We start from the raw sequence: 4,838 nt of genomic DNA, 5'->3' as shown, positions 1-4,838 counted from the left end.
TAAAACCTTGAAGATTCCACAGTTTTATTAATGCCATAGTTCATTCGTCTGCTCCACAGCGGTTGTAAAAAGATTATTTTATCTGTTGTAGGACTCAAATCAGCATGACATGACAAGGAAGCAGGCGATGAACATGAATGCATGCATGGCATATCCAACGAAATCCAAATGCTTCTATGGAGGTACCAATGTTCTATTTGATGCCACTTTTCACTCGGCTATCACAAATAGGTAGTGAGAAGTTGTTATTATCTGTTGCAGATTTACGCCCCTTCATGTGCATATTACGATAAGGAAGTAGACGATGAGCGTGAATGAATGCATGCCGCACCCAAAGATATGCCTCGAATCTGTTGGATAGGTTCATCATGAAATAGATGCAACCTCTTTATGAGGACAGCCAACTTTTGACCTGATCTCATATCTCTCAATCTGTCTTGCTTTGTTCATCTTTCATCAAATTGTTATAAAAGCGATTTAACGTAAAGCTGTACAAGTAGGCTTTTTTCATCGAGAAGGTAAGGGTGTTTATATCATGATGAATCTACCTTATCAATTATGGGATGATTTAACGCAAGATTGGATGAAGAGTCGAAATTCGAGGCGTACGGGGAATGAAGCAGTGCAGTTGTGATGCTTGTTCATTTGGCAAAGAAATTAAGGACATCACATTTTTACTGTCAGAAGGTATGTAGTTTTTCATCATGATGAGAACCTTTCTTTAGTCTAACAAGCAACCATTTCTATCTCACGGTTGTCTGTCCGATTGACGGCTCCGCTAAAACGCTTGGCGTTGTGTTTTTGCTGCTAAGGCAGCGAAAATTAGCAGCGATCTTTCCCTTTCTATATAACAAATAAACAACTCCTTAATTATCCACTTCTGTGAATGAAACCCTGAAACTTTGGAGGTGTCAATGTTCTATTTAATGCCATAGTTTACTCGGCTGTGTCAGAAAGTTTGAAAAGGTATAATTTCATCTGTTTTAGGTGTATGGACCTACTTCGACACAGCAAAACGGGGAAGCGACTCTGATGGATAGATTAATCATGAAATAAACACCTCAACTTTCTTCATGGAGACAGCCTACATCAGAGCCAATCTCATATTTGATTGCTTTTTACACCTCTCAAATTGAAATACAGGCAATTTAACGCAAGGCTGTAAAGGTTGGCTGTTTTCATCAAGAAGGTAGGGGTCTTTATATCATGATAAATCTACCGGATCAATTACTTAACGCAAGATTCGACGAAAGATCGAAATGGACACATGCGCTGGCTGAAGCAGTGCAGATATGAGGGTTGTTAATTTGGCGAAGAAATCAAGGAGATCAGATTATTTCTCGCAAAAGGTATGCAGGCTCTTATCATTATGAGGTTCTTAAATAAATAATAGCTTCTTAGGGTTCCTAAGTCTAACCAGCAAACCCATATATCCCGTCACGTCTATATGTCCGATTGACGGCTTTGTAAAGCGTTGTGGCTTTGCTGCAAAGATAGTAAATTAGCAGCGACCTTTTTCTCTTCTATACAAGAAATACTCATCTCCCAAATGATCCCTACTATATAACCTTGAAACATTAGAAGTTCTTATATTCTATTTAACGCAATAGTTCACTCGGCTGTGCCGCAGAAGTTAGGAATAAACGTGATTTTATCTTTTTCAGATATACGGGCCTACATCAGCACACCATGAAAAGGAAGCAAACGATGGGGATTCATTACATGCCTCGACTCTGTTGGGTAGATTCATCATGAATACATCGCCTCTTTGTACTTTATGGGGACGACCAATATTTGTTCTTATTTGTATTACTTTGTTAATCAGTAATTTTTTTATAAGGGCGATTTCACGCAAGGCTGTACGTGTTGGCTGTTTTTATCGAGAAAGCACCGCTTACTTCTTGAACAAAACAGCCGTTTTTATAAAATGATGAATCTACCCGAACAATTATGGGTTTGCTCAATGCAAGCTTGAGTGAAGTGACCAGAGCAGCACAGATATGATAAAGTTATCTGGTGAAGAAATCAAGGAATTCAGATTTTATACGTCAGAAGGTATGCAGCATTCTTATTATGATGAGCAAACTTATTATGATGATTTAAAAAAAATAACCTTTTTGAGGTTTTTAGTCTTACAAGCAACCCATGTTTTCACCCCATTTTTGTCCCTTGGCAACGTTATAGCCCTTTATGCTTGTGCTGTTAATGTATTAAATTTGCAGCGCCCGTACGCTCCTATATTTGAAATAACCACCTCCTTAATTTATCACTTCTGTGAATAAAAACGTTAAAACCTTGAAGATTTCACAGTTTCATTATTGCCATAGTTCATTCGTCTTCGGTTGTAAAAAGATTATTTTATCTGTTGTAGGACTCAAATCAGCATGACATGACAAGGAAGCAGGCGATGAACATGAATGCATGCATGGCATGTCCAACGAAATCCAAATGATTCGACTGTGTTGGATAGATTCATCATGATATAGTATTAGAGCTTTCTTGACAGAGCTGGTCGGCGGCCTTGAAGCACAATTGCTAAAGGCAAGCAGCGGTGTTCCTGTCTTCAGGGTGTGGTTGCCGGTCGATTACAGCGCATGAAGCTTTACGCCTCGCTTGATGGGTACAGGGCTCCACTATGCAGAACTTATCCCTCGCATACCCTGCAAAGTGTTGCTCTGTTTTCAGGCGATGCATCTGCTTAGTTGGCTTAATGCCAACAAATACAATAAAAGAAAAAATAAAGACCCGACCTTCTTCATGGGAACAGCCAATAATTAACCCAATCTTTTTCTTGTTCACCTGTCAAATTGTGATGATGGCGATTTCGAGCCAATGTTGGCTGTTTTCATCGAGAAAGTAGGCAGGTCCTATATCATGATGAATCTACCAAATCGATTACGGCGCAACGCAAGTTTTGGCAAAGAGTCGGAGTTAGAGGGGTGCAGTGACCGAAGATATAATACAGACTCAATTGGCGTAGACCTCGCGAAGATCAGATTTAACAGTCAGAAGGTATGTAAAACTCATTAGTGTCTTGATAAAAAAAATAACCACGTCAGGTAGTCCCCTTTTTGTGTGATGTGATTTGGTAGCGTTTTTGATTAGTTTAAAATAGGAGGTTGGTTTCGCCTTAAATCCTACAGTTGTTTAACTTTTTTGACCCACGTTCTAGCGATAGCAGTAGTATAGTCAAGTTGCTTACAACCTATTGGCGGGATATTCCTATTAAACGTCTGGTTAAACATTTTTATTTTTTATTTTCAGAAGCTTTTCCGGAAGGCAGAGTTGCGGAGTGGAAAACTTAGACCCAACCATGCAGCTACGATGTGAGGTAAGAAACTCTTTCCTTGAGCAACAGTTATTGATATAAAGAGTAAGAGAGATAAAATAATGTAAAACTTGGATTAAAAATGCTATATCAACTTAAAAGAAAAAAAATAATATATAAATTAAGAACAATGAAAAGATTACTAGGTACCTATCTTCCTGGCAACTATAAGTGACGGTATACAAAGTAAGTCGTATTTTTTATCTTTTGCAGTGAAGAACTACCAGAACTACAGAGTTCGATATCGGACCTGTTACAGTCGCCCAGCTAACAGCCAGCCTGAGTCTTCCAGCTGCAGTCGTAACCGAACCGAGCGGCAGTCACCGCTTTTAGAATTCAACGCCACTGCAACACCTGAGCTAGCTGTAGTCCTTCAGAGGTTTGTCATATATTTTTAAAATATCAACTTTTTAGGCTAGGCGTAAGCTGACACAGCGCCGCAATGAGTTCAAAGCGTAGAGCAGTAGTTGAAATTTTAATATGAGGGCGATTTTTGCCATTCTAGAGACTTTCCTTATAAATGTTGTATAGCTAGCTAAATTTCTCTGTTTCTGACATCAGAAATAAAACTTTAAGCGGTAGGCCTTACAACGTTTATTAGAGTGGTTAAATGAATAAACATAGTGCATATGAAATTGTTATAACCAAAATAATATTGGTCTCCCATATACCTACTGACGGTTGGTATCTGCGCCCGCTGTGATCCGCCGTATGCTTGGCCTAGTACTCCAAATCTATGCCATAGTTCATTATAAGTGGTAGAGAGAGTAACCAGAATCTTATAACATTAAAATAAAACAATTTTGTATTTGTGTCGCAATGTTTTTGTTTGTTGTTTCATGCATTTTAACAGGGTTACATTATTTTGGACCATAGTCAACAGATACTGATATTTTTCTTGTAATGTCTAAAAAGGCCTACTTTAATTTATTTTGATACTTAATTAATATTGGTATATAATGCGCGTCAAATAAAAAGAGTTCTGATGAAGTGCGTTTATATAAGCTAGTTATTGTAAACCTATTTAGCATTTTAACATGAAAGCTGTTTATAGTAATAAAATAATAAGCAACGACTATAGTAATGTAAATTAATAATAAGATAAAAAAAAAATCGGTGCAGTTGGTTAATAGCCTATTTGGTGTGAAAAAAATAGTATTAGTTTAGTAATATGTACAAGTGCTTTTGTGCATAGGTATTAGATTAAGGCTCATAGAAGCTGATATTTAGGCACTCGAGCAGATTTTGGACGAGACCATCGTCAATCGGCGGCAAAGCCGGATAGCCGAAAAAGACATGCTCAAAAGTACTTATAGAGTTAGCGCTTAAAAAATACCTTATTAGTCACTATGTTTACGGAACAAACCAACCTAACGGACGTGGCGCAAGATCTCAACAAGCTTTAGTGGCACGCGGTTGCGTCGCTGCTTAAAGAGCGATTTCGAGCCCCTCATAAAATCAGCCAATCAGGAAATTGCTGGCTTGGTAGATTTTATGATCTGCTAGAAAT

At 38.1% G+C, this 4,838-nt stretch overlaps 1 long non-coding RNA gene across 1 annotated transcript; it reads left to right on the top strand.

Annotated features, from left to right (window-relative positions):
* Positions 1-1,768: 1,768 nt before the first annotated feature.
* Positions 1,769-3,956, top strand: LOC120636380. Its single transcript, XR_005659372.1, has 4 exons — positions 1,769-2,055; positions 2,372-3,012; positions 3,265-3,331; positions 3,542-3,956. It is a non-coding gene; the product is annotated as an uncharacterized LOC120636380 (long non-coding RNA).
* Positions 3,957-4,838: the final 882 nt, after the last annotated feature.

The sequence above is a fragment of the Pararge aegeria genome, chromosome Z, assembly GCF_905163445.1.
Source record: "Pararge aegeria chromosome Z, ilParAegt1.1, whole genome shotgun sequence".
Taxonomy (NCBI): Eukaryota; Metazoa; Arthropoda; class Insecta; order Lepidoptera; family Nymphalidae; genus Pararge; species Pararge aegeria.
Note: the sequence above shows the minus strand (reverse complement) of the source record. Positions and strands in the feature narration are given on the sequence as shown.